Below are 17,277 nucleotides of genomic sequence, written 5' to 3' on the forward strand. Positions count from 1 at the left end.
TGTAGACCCAGACCCTGTGAGAGGTGAGAATACTGATGAGTTGCTCCGGTGCCCAGCTGTGTGTTTTCTCTCCACTTTTGAAATCCATTAGAAATCAGCTGAAGGGGGTCAGAGTTCTGCAGCTACCTCAATAGATGGCCAGCGTGGGGCGACGGCGTCCACCTTCAGCTCATTTTCTCCCCCTCTGAGCCACACAGAGGCAATCACACACGGACATTACACACACACACACACACACACACACACACACACACACACGATGGCTGGATGTGTACACCACCACACTAAACAGGTGACGGAAAAACAGAAACACGGAGCAAAGAGCACAAGATGCACTGGGGGCGGTAATTTACTGGGTTTTGTGCATTTGAGATCTGAGCAGCACCAGCAAAAATGTGCAGTTTGATGGAGTAACGATGCTGGTTAGATAAAAAAAAACAGCACATCGTTCACTTGGTGTGTGAATCCATTTATTTAGCACCACCAGTATTTATTTGCAAAACCAGTAAGGTTAATTAGGTGGTTACCAGGGTCGTACTGAGTTCTCGGGTCGTTACAGGGTTTATTAATAAAATACGAAGGTGCCAGGGCACTCGGGTGGCCCAGCACAGAGTAAAGTTTGAGTTTGCTGTGCTGACGTCCTGGCCAGGCACCTAACAGACACGGTTGGTGGAAGGGTTACGTAGGGTTCCTCCTCATTCCTGCTGCTACAGCGACCCCTGCTGTCTAGCATGAGGAACACAAACGAGCACACAGAGCACGTCATGACTGTCTGTTAGAATACATACACCACTGGCTGTTTGTTGTAAAGCCCCACCACTGCCAGGTTGTTGCTGTTTGGCCCTTGAGCAAGGCCCTTATCCCTCATTGCTCAAACTGTATACTGTAACTGTACTGTAAGTTGCTTCTTTACACCAGCGATGGAGTCTCACAGAGAGCTGTACCGCGTACAGAGGAGATTCAAGCTTTTCCTCCAATACCTTAATCAGACAGCAGGAGTCACTGTTGCTGTGTGGTTTAAGCGCTATTTAATAATTATTAGCTCTTCTGTTTTCATTATTGGCAAAAAAAACCAGACCACATCCTTGATTGTGGAGTTTTAGGGGTTAACATTCATAAGGATGAACTCTATATATTATTCCATATACTGTATGTACATACAGTGTATCACAAAAGTGAGTACACCCCTCACATTTCTGCAGATATTTTATTATATCTTTTCATGGGACAACACTATAGAAATAAAACTTGGATATAAGTTAGAGTAGTCAGTGTACAACTTGTATAGCAGTGTAGATTTACTGTCTTCTGAAAATAACTGAACACACAGCCATTAATGTCTAAATAGCTGCAACATAAGTGAGTACACCCCACAGTGAACATGTCCAAATTGTGCCCAAAGTGTCAATATTTTGTGTGACCACCATTATTATCCAGCACTGCCTTAACCCTCCTGGGCATGGAATTCACCAGAGCTGCACAGGTTGCTACTGGAATCCTCTTCCACTCCTCCATGATGACATCACGGAGCTGGTGGATGTTAGACACCTTGAACTCCTCCACCTTCCACTTGAGGATGCGCCACAGGTGCTCAATTGGGTTTAGTCCATCACCTTTACCTTCAGCTTCCTCAGCGAGGCAGTTGTCATCTTGGAGGTTGTGTTTGGGGTCGTTATCCTGTTGGAAAACTGCCATGAGGCCCAGTTTTCGAAGGGAGGGGATCATGCTCTGTTTCAGAATGTCACAGTACATGTTGGAATTCATGTTTCCCTCAATGAACTGCAGCTCCCCAGTGCCAGCAACACTCATGCAGCCCAAGACCATGATGCTACCACCACCATGCTTGACTGTAGGCAAGATACAGTTGTCTTGGTACTTCTCACCAGGGCGCCGCCACACATGCTGGACACCATCTGAGCCAAACAAGTTTATCTTGGTCTCGTCAGACCACAGGGCATTCCAGTAATCCATGTTCTTGGACTGCTTGTCTTCAGCAAACTGTTTGCTGGCTTTCTTGTGCGTCAGCTTCCTTCTGGGATGACGACCATGCAGACCGAGTTGATGCAGTGTGCGGCGTATGGTCTGAGCACTGACAGGCTGACCTCCCACGTCTTCAACCTCTGCAGCAATGCTGGCAGCACTCATGTGTCTATTTTTTAAAGCCAACCTCTGGATATGACGCCGAACACGTGGACTCAACTTCTTTGGTCGACCCTGGCGAAGCCTGTTCCGAGTGGAACCTGTCCTGGAAAACCGCTGTATGACCTTGGCCACCATGCTGTAGCTCAGTTTCAGGGTGTTAGCAATCTTCTTATAGCCTAGGCCATCTTTGTGGAGAGCAACAATTCTATTTCTCACATCCTCAGAGAGTTCTTTGCCATGAGGTGCCATGTTGAATATCCAGTGGCCAGTATGAGAGAATTGTACCCAAAACACCAAATTTAACAGCCCTGCTCCCCATGTACACCTGGGACCTTGACACATGACACCAGGGAGGGACAACGACACATTTGGGCACAATTTGGACATGTTCACTGTGGGGTGTACTCACTTATGTTGCCAGCTATTTAGACATTAATGGCTGTGTGTTGAGTTATTTTCAGAAGACAGTAAATCTACACTGCTATACAAGCTGTACACTGACTACTCTAAGTTATATCCAAGTTTCATGTCTATAGTGTTGTCCCATGAAAAGATATAATGAAATATTTGCAGAAATGTGAGGGGTGTACTCACTTTTGTGATACACTGTACATACTTCAGTTGTGCTAGATGTAACTGTTGCTTTATTTTTGTATTAAATATTCACTTAATTTCACCTCTAAATGAACAAACCCTCTTTAATTAGAGTGTGGACGTGAGACGTTGTTCCTTTAAGAGCCTTTGACACCAAACACAGCGGCACTAAACATCTCAGAATAATAAAACACTTTAATAATAATAAACACTTCAAGTTTGTGGGCTGCCACTTTTTGGCCCCGGCGTAGATGGAAAAGCGGACGCGTGACACGTCTCCGAACCCCCCGTGCAGGAGCTGGTGCCGGTGTGTGAGGTTCGAGCCTCTTGTAGATCGTGATCCCCCATCGCGTGACGAGATTGAGCTGCTCCGTAGGGGGGGCTGCTCGGTTGCCCCCTACTGGGGAAGGAAAACAGAAGCAGCACCCTGGGGAATGATGATGATGGGGGGGTATTCAGGGGGCATCGGAGACAGAATCGACACACCTGTGCACAAAACCCAGAGGGCCGAGTGGCTCCTGACAAAACATCAGCGCACGGGTCACGGGAGGTGTCAGCGCGGTGACAGCCAGCCCCGAAAAACATGTGCTGCTGTAAAGGTTCAGATCTGCAAGGTGAAACTCGGAGAGACACTTCAGAGACTCAGATCAGCTCTGAGAGGAGTCACACGGGTGTTTCTATTGGTCCAGATGAAACACAAGTACACTGGATGGTCAAAAGTATGTAGACACTTCGTTTAGTTATTTAGGATCGTTACTAACAGGTATATAGAATCAATTCATTGAACTGTAGCAATAGTTTTGGAAAGGTCCTTTCTTCTTCCAGCTTGACCGTGTCCCTGTGCACAAAGTGAGGTCCGTAAAGACCTAAAACATTGGTCAGGAGGAACTTAAGTGACCCTACCTCATGCCCAGTGAATCAACTGGAATGTTGTTTATAACCCAGTGCTGCTTTTATTATTATTATTATTATAATTTTTTGGAATATATAATAAGCTCATGCTCTGGTGTCCACATACTTCTGGCCAAATGCGTATCCATCCGTAAGCTTTATAGAATAGAATATAAAATAATAGAATAGCTTTATTTGTCATGTATACGCATACATGTGTTAAGTACAATGGAATTCTTTTTACGCATATCCCAACTTGTTTGCGGTCAGTCGTTGGGTTAAGGGCCTTGCTCAAGGGCCCAACAGTGGCTGCATGGCACTCAACCTTTCGATTGATAGCCTAAAGCTCTACCCACTAGGCTGAAGAAAGGCGCTCGGGTGGCGCAGTAAATTACGCAGGCCCATAATTGAGGATTCGAATCGCCAGTGGCGCTATCGGCCAGTCGTGCACGTTTTGGCACTACAGACAGGATTGGGGGGGTTGCCAAGGCCCAGCAATGGACTGGCGTCTTTGACTCAGTGATTCAGGGTAAATTAGACCCACCACGACCCTGACCAGGATAAATCAGTTGTGAAACATGATCAGTGAAGAAACTCAAACTTTTTTCTGTCGGTTTAAGTTGAACTTGACATTCCTGTTTATTTTTACACTACTGTATATGGTCAGAAGTATGTGACCGCCTGACCGTGTTGGACATCCCGCTCCGAAGCCGTGTGCAACGATACGAAATCGTATAGCAGCTCTGACTTTCCACAGGACTTCGGTGCGTCACTGCAGGGATTTGCTCTCATTCTGTCATGAGAACGAGAAGCTCTGGCTCACATCAACATTTCAGTTTATTGCAAAGCTGTTTATTGAGGTTAAGGTCAGCGCCCTGGGCAGGTCGGTCCACTCCAAACTCATCAAACATCGTCTCTGTGGACGTCGCTTCTAGAACGGCACAGTCATGCTGGACGAGGATGCTAGGCCTTCCCAATACTGTTGCCACTAAGTTTTTGCGTATTAGAAAGGTCGTGTACATACTTTGAGCCTTGTATTGTACCCGATTCTACATGTAGATCAGATTTTGAACTCTTATATTCTGTATTTAGGGTTGAATCTAACTTCGCACCTCTGCACACCTCTGCGTACCTCTGCGTGTCAGATTATCGACGTCGGCGCCCCGTACCCAGGTGGGCCGAATCATTTCCTCCTCATTTGCGCTCATTTTAAAGGTGACTTCATCATCAGGGCTGAGAGGTGACGTGCCCCTCGGCAGCGAATAATCAGCGCCTAAATGAATCCCAGAGGTCCGGCGAGCCGAGCGGCGGCGGGACCCGGGAGAACGGCGGGGCAGAGACGCCACTGGTTCTGGTTATTTATTATTTTTTAATACGGCATCATTTTGCGCTTCACTGATCTATCACAGAACAACAGCTGCTGTGGAGCACTGGAACCGCGCTCAGCGGGAAGTGCAGGAATTTATTTATTTATTTATTATTTATTGTTCAGATTTTTTGGCTGCTCCAAGTCGTCACAGTGGATCAATCACGTCTACCAGATTCTGACTCGACTCGATCAGGGCTTGTGACCGGCACTGAGAGCGCACTGACAAGTGCATCTTTGTCACTGTCCAGTTGTGACCCCTGCTGGCCGCTCTGGGTGCCTGCAGCCGTGTTGGATGCTTTGCCGTATGCATAGCATGGCTCCCTGGGAGGCTCCCCTACTGACAGGTGAAAGGGTGCAACCGAAGACTGCATGTGTGTAGAAAGGGGTGGGCGATAGTCTCAGCTCTCCTCAGCCAGCGTGGGGGTGGTGCAGGAGGCAAGAGGAGTGCAAAAAAGGGATTGGCGCAACTCTTTAGGGAAGGTCCTTTCCTGTTCAGACTCGGCTGTTCACCTGTGTCCAAAGCAAGGTGTGGAGAAACTGACACTGAACTCTGACGTGCATGTGAGCCAGGCCTTCTTGACCAACAGTAGTGCTTGACCTCGCCTCTTTTACTAAATGTGCACACTCCAAAATTATGTGGGAAAACCCTTTCTAGAAGAATAAGAAGGAACAGTTGTCCATCTCCTAGTGGCTATAACAGCCTCTATGTTATGTACAGCTTGTTATTACATGTTCAACAAGGTCATGGTCTGGTGTCCACATACTTCTGGCCAAATGCTGATCTGTCTGTGAGCTTTATAGTTTGTATACTGGGGTCAGAGCGCAGGGTCAGTCATTGTACGATGCCTGGAACAGACAGGGTTAAGGGCCTTGCTCAAGGGTCCAACAGTGGCTGCATGGCAGAACTGGGATTCAAACTCTCAACCTTTCAATTGAGCACAAAGCTCTACTCACTAGGCGACCACTGTTCCTGTACCACTGTCAATGTACCACAGTAAAGGTGGTATTTAACTCATTCTACTGCTAAATGGTGGAACGCTTTATTTACTGATCTGTTTAGCACCGGTTTAGAATGGGTGTCCACATACTTCTGGCTAAATGCTGATCTGTCTGTGAGCTTAACAGAATAGAATGGCTTTATTTGTCATATATTTTTTGTTTTTGGAAGCTGGGGTCAGAGCGCAGGGTCAGTCATTGTACGGTGCCTGGAACAGACAGGGTTAAGGGCCCTGCTCAAGGGTCCAACAGTGGCAACCTTTTAATTGACAGCACAAACTCACTAGGCTACCACTGTTCCTGTACCACTGTCACTGTACCACAGTAAAGGTGGCATTTAACTCATTCTGCTGCTTAACAGCGGCACGCTTTATTTACTGATCTGGTTAGCACCGGTTTAGAAGGGGTGTCCACATACTTTTGGTTCAAGCCGTCTATCAGTAATGACTTTCATCCCCTCAGCAGAAGCTGTAAGTAAACTGTTATATTGTTCGGAGACCGAACTGATCCCACCATACATCACCTTGCAGCGTGAGCAAACTCATTAACACACCCAACACTAATTTGTGTTGGCACAGATTGGCGTCTGTTCTTTCGGGAGAGTTCAAACGCAAACTGCGCCGATTTATCTTTTTTTAATTTCTCAATCTACCTGCTGTGATTAGTTTAATCGCCTTTAAATTATCGTTACGGCCCCGGAATAAACGGGGGAGCTCGAACGCTCGAGAAGATGAGCGACGGTGCGCCGCCGCAATTTCCATCCGACGAAAGTCGGTGCCAGATTGATGCGGCCACGGCGACACGTCAGCGTCACGCCAAGCAACGGCGACGGAGAGAAAAATCAGATCGAGACAAACGGAGAAGAAACGACGTCGGTCTGTCTTACTCGTGAGGGCTGGAAAATATTTCTCTTTTTTTACGGGCGTCTCTTTTCTTTTGGTTTGCATGTCACTGAGCTTGCAGGCTTACCTCTCTGACAGCTACTTCTCTAGGGTGTGTGTGTGTGTGTGTGTGTGTGTGTGTGTGTGTGTGTGTGTGTGTGTGTGTGTGTGTGTGTGTGTGTGAGACACCTTGGAGGTCTTGTGCAATGCAATGTGGTGCAATGGAGAAAGCACCACGTCAATAAATAAGCAGGGAAGTTGTTTGTATTCACACCCGTCCAGATTTTTTTGGACGCTCGGTTCAGATCATGGTAACTGGGTGCAGTTTACACCTACGAGGTTGCCAGATTTTTTCTAAGTATGACGACTTTAGTCACCTATAGTCCACAGACTTTGTACTTATTTGTACTTTGTACTTACAATATATGGTCAAAAGTATGTGGACACCCGATCACGGCTGTGAATATGGGCTCGCCCTTCCTCTTTGCAGCTACCACAGTCTCCATTCTTCAGAAAACGTTGTCATTCTAGAGTTTCTCCTTGTGCTCATTCAGTAAAAAAATGTCAACAGATTTTAAGGTCAAAATCTGTTGTTGGACTAGAAGGTCTGGCTTGCATTCGTGGTTCCAATTCATCCCGATGGTGTTTAACTGGCTTCCACCACACCATACACTCAGGGCGTACTGTGCTGCTACAGTGCTGCTCTCATTTTCTTCTCCCAACATGATGCTCAGTTCCTGGGTGTTGGTCAGAGAGCAGAATTCAGGATGAGGTTTCACTCGCTCACACTTAGGGGCAATTTAGAACAGCCAATCCACCTACAGGCATGTGTTACCAGTACCAATGGAACAAAAACACCAAAAAACATTTACATTTTTAGCATTTTGCAGACGCGTTTATTCAAATTGACTCACACTACTGTGACAGTATGTCGTCTAAGCGATTGAGGGTTAAGGGCCTTGCTCAAGGGCCTAACAATGGCAACCTGGCAGTAATGGGCTTGAACCAGTGTCCTTTTGATTACTAGTCCAGTAACTTAACCACTAGGCTACAACTGCCCTACAACAACGGGTATATTTACAGTTTCGGCATTTAAGAGACACTTTTATCCAAAGCGACTTACTGTGACAGTATATTGTCTTAGGAATTGAGGGTTAAGGGCCTTGCTCAAGGGCCCAACAGTGGCCAGTACCTTAACCACTAGGCTACAACCGCCCTAAAGTCTCCTCCCAGACAGGGAAACTAATAAACCCAAACATGTAATTGGTTCATTTCTTTAGTAGTATTAGACCAGACCGTGTGTGGGGGGGGGGGGGGACTTCCTCATCTCGGCGTGATGCAGGTTCGGTGAAATCTCACAGACTCTCCCCTCCTGTGCTAAACCATCCTCCAATAAAGACGCCAGTTCCCTGTCGCTTCAGCACCAGCGTTTCATTTACTGTCTGTCTGTTTAAAGCAGCAGGAAGTTCATCTTCATTCTGAAGCAGCTGGCGTTCTGTGGGTGTCCCAATCTCGCTGATTCCTCCTTAACCCTCACCCACTCCCAAAACTGCAACAATTCATTACAGCACCTACTTTTTATTTTTTTACTTTTTAGCTGCTGTGCATACAATGTACATCCTATAATATTCACTAATAGACGGAGCCATATCAGCTTCTTCCTTTGTAAACCAACCAGACTAAACACCTTTGGGTTGAATTAAAAAGGGTTTTTTTGTACACCAGGCCTTTACGTTCAACATTAGTGCCTGATGCTGTTTTTTTTATGGACTAGGCCCAAATTCCCACAGACACATAGTTAGGGTGATGGATGAACGGGTCACAATGTGAAGGTCAGTGATACAAACCAAAAATTAGAATTAGGGATGAACTCTGCATTGAATCTGTGTATTGTTCTCTCGTCGCAGTGGCGGACTGTGTTAAGTAGCAACGGTTTTCCCAAGTACTCTTGAGCTCACGTGGCTATATTTCTTACAATAGCATGACAGCTTCTCGTTAGGAGCCATCTGAGCCGTCGAGGCCTCACGCATTATTCACAGCTCAGATATCCTGAACCTTTTCACAATATTTTGCATGGTAGATGATGAAATACCTTAAAGTACAATCTACATTATTAATGATACTAACTATGATCCATATTTATAAATCAGGAGCATTTCATAAAAAAATACCCATCCAAACATGTATAAAATTATATTTAATGACCATAGGGTGTCCAGAAAGTGAAATAATACGTCTGGTTTTGCGAGGGTTAACACTCCGCTCTATCTGCTGCCTTAATTATAGTCGACGGCGCTCCGAACGCAGTTTTAGGAACTCATTTTTGAAGCGTTTCCCTGTGGTTTTATCCCCTGTGGGATTGAGTTAGAAAGTCATTAGTTGCCAGATGTACAGGGCACAGAGAAGTTCGGCAGTAAAATCACAACCAAAATAATACCAGATTAAAATCAGATTCTAAAAACTACCCGAAAAATCTGAATAAAGGTGTATTACATGGTCAAAAGTATGTGGTCACTTCTTATTAGCACAAAGCCAAGCTGTTGTGATGCTTTGTGCTGTGAAAGGCAAAAACTCCCTCTGCAGCAGTAACAACACCTTCTGTTTTAGGACTTATGGTCACCCTATTATACAGGGACAATCACCAGAATGGATATAAGATAGATACCAACATACACGTGCCATATAGCCAAAATTATGCAGACTTCTGACCTTAAATGAGAAGCTTTGGCTTACAGTCAACATTCCAATTTATCTCAAAGTGGTTGAGTGGAATGGAGGTCAGGGCTCTGAGTACCTGCACACCAAACATGCCAATCCAGGTCCTTCCTTATGAACCCGTCATTGTGCACTGGAGAAAGCACCATTTACAAACCGTTCTCCTCTCCGGTTTAGTCATTTCCAATTCCAACTTCTCTGTTACTTGCACCACCATTATCATGCTGTGCCCTGCGTGGGTTACCCACCACTAAGTAACCCAGTCGACCTCTGGCCCTCCCTCAGGCACGCATGCTGTGTCTGTTAGACACCAGGCCAGTAGCACAGCTGAAATACAAGGTCAAAAGCTCGAGCTCACAGAAGTGAGGGCCATGGATCTTATATGACCGACTGACTGGTAATGGGTGTGGTTGGTACTAATGCCAGCCATTAAAAGGGGTGTGTTAGATCTATCAGCAGTTGATAAAGCAGCGCAGTACAGTGGAGATTTTAATAGAAACATCTGCTGAATTGTATTAAAGAAGCTACAGCAGTTAGAGGAATGAAGAGAGAGAATATATTGTGCAGCTTGATAAAACAGCAGTTTAATTGTAATGCATGGTGCAGTGTATGGCGGATTGTACGCTACACAACCATCTGCCTCTCATTAGTCACAGACAACAAAGGATTATATAAAAAAAGAGGATTCACATAGTTACAGTATCATACAGCGCCGGTATAAACACACAGAGTCACTGATACCAGAGCCGATCTGCTTTATTACATGCACTAATTATGGCTATTAATTATAGAGGCCGATATCCGACAAGATGGAAAAAAGTCAGTCTGTGCATTACTACAGTATATAAAACTAAACTCTTAATATTCTTAATAGACTTTATATCTTTAAAAAATCTTTTTAATCACGTTAATTACAGAATTTCATACATTTTAAAGCATTAAACAGCATGAGCTTCGAATGAAGGATTAATATTAAAGTAACTTGGCTGACCATCTTGATTACATCTTGGAAATATGAACTCATTTTAAATTTAACTTTATTTCTGGTAATTATAAAATGTTTCAGCATTTTAAACATGAATTGGTAGCAGGTGAGGGGCTATTAAATAAGGAACCAGTAAAGTTGCGCCCTGGCTCGACACTTTGTGCAGAAAAACAGACGCAAGATTGCAAATAATTCAGTTCTTTCACCATCTGCCGTACATAATATTGTGAACAGATTCAGGGATTCTGGAGAAGCCTCAGTCCTGTTGAAGTGTTATGTTGCTCAGGGTGAACTGGATGTTCTATCAGTGAGTAGTGAGATCTTTTGCTTTAAATCACCGCTCCCTGTGATCACTACCTATAAAGGTTTAGCCCAGACTGAAATAAAGAGCAGATGTGTGTAGATTTGTGTAGATATACATGTTAAAGTGTCGGGCATTAATTTTTGGCTTCATGGGAGGTTGGAATCAGCCAAATGGTCACTAAAAAAGCTCCAAATGAACCTGTTGGATGGACAACACTCAGCATAAATAGCCTAAAGTGTAATCTCTGGATAGAAGAAGATGGTTCAGTGTGTTGTCCAGGGTTTTTAGGATAAAGCGGATGGAAGTGCCACAGAAACACTTGTTGGACCTTTTATTCGGCAGACCCGAGACGTTTCTGCGTCTGACGTTGATCTGGTTGAAGTAATCCGCTCACACTTTGCACGACGTCGCGAGAGAAAGATCTGTAGGTCTGTAAATGAATAATTACTGATATGATTTATGACTCGGCCGAGCACTGTTAGTCTTGGGGACTTAAATATTTCATAGCTTATTTGATTTCCGCCGCCATCTGATAAATGCGTCATTAAGATAGCGTTGAATGATTAATAGATACAGAATGTATGTTTCTGTCTCACTTTTCCCGGCTCATTATGACACGACACGTTCCATCCAGGCGGCGCTTAATCATATTCCGTATGCGTATTAATAATCGGCGCTACCTGTTCTGGTTCTGATTCACTGATCACCGTGACTCGCTCCCTCTGCAGCGTTTGTCTTATTAATTCATTATTTTTTTTAACTTTTTTAAATTAATTATTTTAAAGTCCAGTTTGGTGATGTAGCTGACCGTTAGTGATGTGGAGGTCGGTCAGAATTGATTCCAAATTTATGTTCTAATTATTGAAATAATTGGATCATTTGTAGCCTAGTGGTTAAGGTATTAGACTAGCAATCAAAAGGTCGCTGGTTCAAGCCACACTGTCAGGTTGCCACTGTTGGACCCTTGAACGAGGCCCTTAACCCTCAATCGCTCAGTACTGTAAGTCGCTTTGGATAAGCAGCGCTCAGATCAAAAGCAAACGTGGTGATCAGACTAGAAGAAAGATAAAGTGTCTAAACCCTAAGTATAATCTATATGGCTATAAGTATGTGGACACCAGGCTAAACATGTGTTGCTCGTTCTTACCATATTAGTTTCCACTCTTCTAGATCTTTAGGAAGTCGTGCCTATTCCATGTAAAGAACATTTGTAAGGACTGGCACTGATGTGAGACTAGAAGGTCTGGCTTGAAGTTGGCATTCCAACTCATCCCAACGCTGTTCATTGGTGTTGAGGGCAGGGTTCTGTCCTACAAGCTCATGGGGAACATATTGTAAATTTAACAAGGTCACCTAGTTTCGATAGACACATACAAATAACACCAGGAAAATCAAAGAGAGCGCTGCAGAGGTGACACCCGGAATAAAATGCAGGAAGACACAATAACTGATGGTTTAAACGCCTTTCCCGAAGTACACACACACACACACACGACACGATGCTTTCTGCAGATGACACGACTAAAGTCACGGTAAAACAGTCCTGATGCTTCAAAGTGAGGAAATAAATCCCTGCTCACATGGCTAAAGGTTATTCTTTGATCTCTCAGGTGGGAAGGGATTAGTGCCTCGTACCGAGCGAGGACGACCGAGCGAGAGGAAAAAGGCTTTAGCGATTCCAGTAGGGTAATGTGGCTGGAATAAAAACACCGAGCATTTTGGTGTAATAGATTTGTAATAGACTGGGGCTCTATGGGAGAAATGGACCGACGCCCTGCTGAGAAAATTCACTCCCCGATGGAGTTTCCCTGAGGAATAAAAAATGCACGATCCCGCTTTTCCTCTCTCCACCGTCGTCATCTATCATCGTACTGGCTCCGAGGATCCACACAAAAACAAGCAGAACGCGGAGAGGCGGGCGGGCACCCGAAACGCTTTCGCATTTGCATCAGCGGTGCATCCAAACCTCGGAGCCAAAGTCGTTATTTGTCATTTTGGTCTCCCAAAATCTGCATCGGGGAAGAGATAAAGAGGTCGACGTGACCTTGAAATGGCCACATTACTCCGTTGTGGCACACAGAGGGGTGAGAACGGGAGCCGTAATGGTTCCTCGCCTTGAAGGAATCCCAGAATCAAAGCACGGGATGTAAGAAATGTACAAAAATAAACACAAGTTTGCATCAGAACTTCTGTTTGTCTGAGGGCCAAATTCAAAATGAAAGAAAAATTATTAGTTGTTGTTTTTTATTGGTGGTGAATGAAGGCTTTTTAAGTTTCCAAAACTGCTATTCGAGCATTTCAGCGCTCTGAACATTATCTGCACATTTAAAAATCCACTGCAACACAAATAGCGCATTAATAAAAAACAACGGCACAAAAATGCAGCCTTGGGTGACTTTTCCTTTCAGTCGTCCAGAAATATTCAATATTTCATTCAGAGAGAGCATCGTTACTTCCTGCTTTCTGTATCTGATTACGTTTTACAGCAGACCCTCGTTGTGTAAACGGTGTATAACACGCCACTATTTGATACCAGGAACGGTGTGAGTAGCTACTATTGCTGCAGAAAGGTCTAGAGTTATAAAACCTTTAATAATTTATTAAGTTACTTTTATTAAGTTATTTATTTTATTTTATTTTCCGACGGGCGGGCGGACGGAGGGATAGACAGACAAATAGACAGATAGACAGAGAGACAGATAGACAGATAGACAGACAGAGAGATAGATAGATAGATAGATAGATAGATAGATAGATAGATAGATAGATAGATAGACAGACAGACAGACAGACAGACAGATAGATAGATAGATAGATAGATAGATAGATAGACAGACAGACAGACAGACAGATAGATAGATAGATAGATAGATAGATAGATAGATAGATAGATAGATAGATAGATAGACAGACAGACAGACAGACAGACAGATAGATAGATAGATAGATAGATAGATAGATAGATAGATAGATAGACAGACAGACAGATAGATAGACAAACATAGACAGAGTTAGATAGATAGATAGATAGATAGATAGATAGATAGATAGATAGATAGATAGACAGACAGACAGACAGAGAGAGAGATAGATAGATAGATAGATAGATAGATAGATAGATAGATAGATAGATAGATAGATAGACAGACAGACAGACAGATAGATAGATAGATAGATAGATAGATAGATAGATAGATAGATAGATAGATAGATAGACAGACAGACAGATAGATAGACAAACATAGACAGAGTTAGATAGATAGATAGATAGATAGATAGATAGATAGATAGATAGATAGATAGACAGACAGACAGACAGACAGACAGACAGACAGACAGACAGACAGACAGATCTTGAACAAGAAGAAATACAAATACACAACATGTAAGTAGGGTGTAGCAAAAATACACTGTGCTTATATACAATATACAGCGGGAAGAATATACCAGAATAGTAAAAATTAGTGTAAGTAACGGGGTGGGTGATACTGGAAGATTATAAATAATATAATATGTACATGGCAGAATGTGTAAATTGTGCATGGCATGAATAATAATAGTAGATGTAGTATAATTACAGACGATATATACATATATGTATTAATATATAAATAAAAATGTCAAAGAAGAATGTAACGTAAATGGTATGTAAAGTATAATAATATGGGTGTACATTTTGAGTCTTTTTTTTAGCTCCCCGCTGTCGTGTAGTCGGTAGAGATCTGCTATACTTCAGGCCAAAAGGTAAATTCTTCTCATTATTACATCAGTTCTTTAAAGAATCACTGAGTTTTGTGTGTCAGAACCTAAACTAAACGAGCAGAATGAAACGACTGTAGTTTTCTCTAAAGAAATTGTAATCTGGGGTGATTTGGTGTAAAATACAGAGGTAATGTGTAATTTGCTAGTACACACAGAACCATTAAGCACTGCAGTGTGATTTACTAACACTAAAAACTCTAATTCATTACAATTATATATATTCATTATACAATTACTGACTTACTGACTGTTTCTTTGTACATTTTGTCCCTCCCGTGTCCTACACCTCATATATCAGTGGAATGAGAGCAGGTACAGGATGCTTTTGTGTGTATATTCCTGGTTAGAGGACTTTTGTTCTGAGACAGGGACTTTAGCTCCCTTTAGTGGTAGAATACGGCCGATCTGAGTCTCCTCACCATACACAGCATGTACAAATGTACTGTATAATTAAGTTAGAGAAAGGAACACATTTTTTAATGCATTTATTAACGCTCGGCTCATGTATGATTATTTAGTTGTGGTTTTTGTGTGTTGTTATTAGCGTTTAATTCAATTGCACTTAAACCTGCCTGTAAAATCACGCGTCCAATTACGACCTCGTCGTGCTAATAAGGAAACGGAACGCCGTAGAGGTTCGAGTGTTAATCAGATCGCTGGATGTTGATCAGTGTGTGGAATATAAAAACAATCCAGCCGGGCCGTTTCAGTATTCTCAGGTCGGAGCAGCGTTATCTGGCTGTGTGTAGACACAGAAAACAGTCCAGATAAAGCTCAGTGTAGATAAACTGGAAGTGCCGCGTGTGTGTTTCCTGTCTTCATAATCCCGGGACTATCTGTAGGGTCGAGCTGTGATGGAAACAAAGAGCGTTTATCTCAGAACATGGCAGGTAGTCGTCCACTGTGTCCTACACTGCCTGAGTGTGGTTTAGGAGTGATGTATACGCCTCAATACACGGGGTTAGACGTACTCAACTTTATATGGGATTTACAGTCTAGATCAGGGGTCTCAAACTCATTTTTATCGAGGGCCACGTGGGCATCATGGTGGCCCTCAAAGTGCTGATTATAACTTATGTTGTGATTGCAGTTGCAGATTGTTTTTCTTGGAAGCTAAATTCTGTGTTTGTTGTCAAAAGTACTTACCATATAGAAGCACTTTGTAGTTCTACAATTACTGACTGTAGTCCATCTGTTTCTCTACATACCTTTTTAGACTGCTTTCACCCTGTTCTTCAATGGTCAGGACCCCCACAGGACCACCACAGAGCAGGTATCATTTAGGTGGTGGATCATTCTCAGTACTGCAGTGACACTGACATGGTGGTGGTGTGTTAGTGTGTGTTGTGCTGGAGTTTTTAAACACCGTGTCCACTCACTGTCCACTCTATTAGACACTCCTACCTAGTCGGTCCACCTTGTAGATGTAAAGTCAGAGACGATCGCTCATCTATTGCTGCTGTTTGAGTCGGTCATCTTCTAGACCTTCATCAGTGGTCACAGGACGCTGCCCACGGGGCGCTGCTGGCTGGATATTTTTGGTTGGTGGACTACTCTCAGTCCAGCAGTGACGGTGAGGTGTTTAAAAACTCCAACGTGGTCTAGATGAAACTGGTGTAAACGCCAAGAAACACATCGGACAGATCTCTGATATAATAATATAAATGAATGCAGTAAGTCTGAAGTATGATTTAAAACATTTGGGTATCACTAAGGTGCACAGAAGTGCGGGAGGACAGTAGCTAACGGCGGCGTAGAAGAGTTCACAGACGATTCTCAGCCCGTCCTTGTGCCGTCTCTGGTCTGCAGTGCAGGATCAATATCTGTCAGGGTGTGTATGAGTGTGTGTGAATGTATAAGTGTGTGTGAGCGTTTTCCCTCGTGAGTCGAGGCACCGGGGACAGGAGTCACAGGGAACAGAGAGCAGAGTCCTATTGATCCGTGCAGCTAGTTTTCACCGGGGTGGAGAAAAAGAGGCGAGTGACGGATAGAGGAACTTTGGGGACGACTGATAACAGCGTGAACCTGTATGTGCTGTTATTCACACAGGGGTAACAGTGTGGGATTTAGGGTCAAAAGTATGTGGACAGTCGAACATTATAGTGTTAATAGAGTATCCAAGATTACGGGGTATGACTTTGGAAATTTGTGCTGTTATTCACAGAGGGGTAACAGTGTGGGATTTAGGGTCAAAAGTATGTGGACAGCCGGATATTACAGTGTTAATAGAGTATCCAAGATTACGGGGTATGACTTTGGAAATTTGTGCTGTTATCATGTGCTTTATGGCCAAAAGTATGTGGACAATCGGATATTATAGTGTTAATATGGAGTTGGAACCCTGTGACTAAAGGAGCATCCTAGATTTCGGGGTATGACTATGGAAATTTGTGCTTATTTAATTATAAGAGACTTTTGTGATGTCAGGCACTGATTATGACGTTCCAGTTCATCTCAGATGTGTTTAATGGGGTTAAAATCAGGCTGTAAGAGCTTCTCCACACCAACTGCTGCATGTGTTTATGGACCTGGACAAGGAGCAGGAAAGAGCCTTCCCCAAACTGTTGTTAGAAAGTTCATGTAGTTGATTTTATGGAAATGATCAGACTGCTTATTAACAGGCTCAGGTGTTTCCATT

The 17,277-nt window shown here is 43.6% G+C and overlaps 1 long non-coding RNA gene across 8 annotated transcripts in view; it reads left to right on the plus strand.

The window, feature by feature from the left end:
* Nucleotides 1-17,277, plus strand: part of LOC134304109 (uncharacterized) — a 226,961-nt gene that overhangs the window by 150,072 nt on the left and 59,612 nt on the right. The window contains exon 1 of one of the 8 annotated variants that reach the window (XR_010007753.1): nucleotides 14,585-14,621. The exons of the other annotated variants lie outside the window; for them this stretch is intronic. This is a non-coding gene — a long non-coding RNA (uncharacterized LOC134304109). Of the gene's footprint in view, nucleotides 1-14,584; nucleotides 14,622-17,277 lie in introns of those variants that run through there. 8 annotated transcript variants of the gene reach the window in all.

Source organism: Trichomycterus rosablanca, chromosome 27 (genome assembly GCF_030014385.1).
Source record: "Trichomycterus rosablanca isolate fTriRos1 chromosome 27, fTriRos1.hap1, whole genome shotgun sequence".
NCBI lineage: Eukaryota > Metazoa > Chordata > Actinopteri > Siluriformes > Trichomycteridae > Trichomycterus > Trichomycterus rosablanca.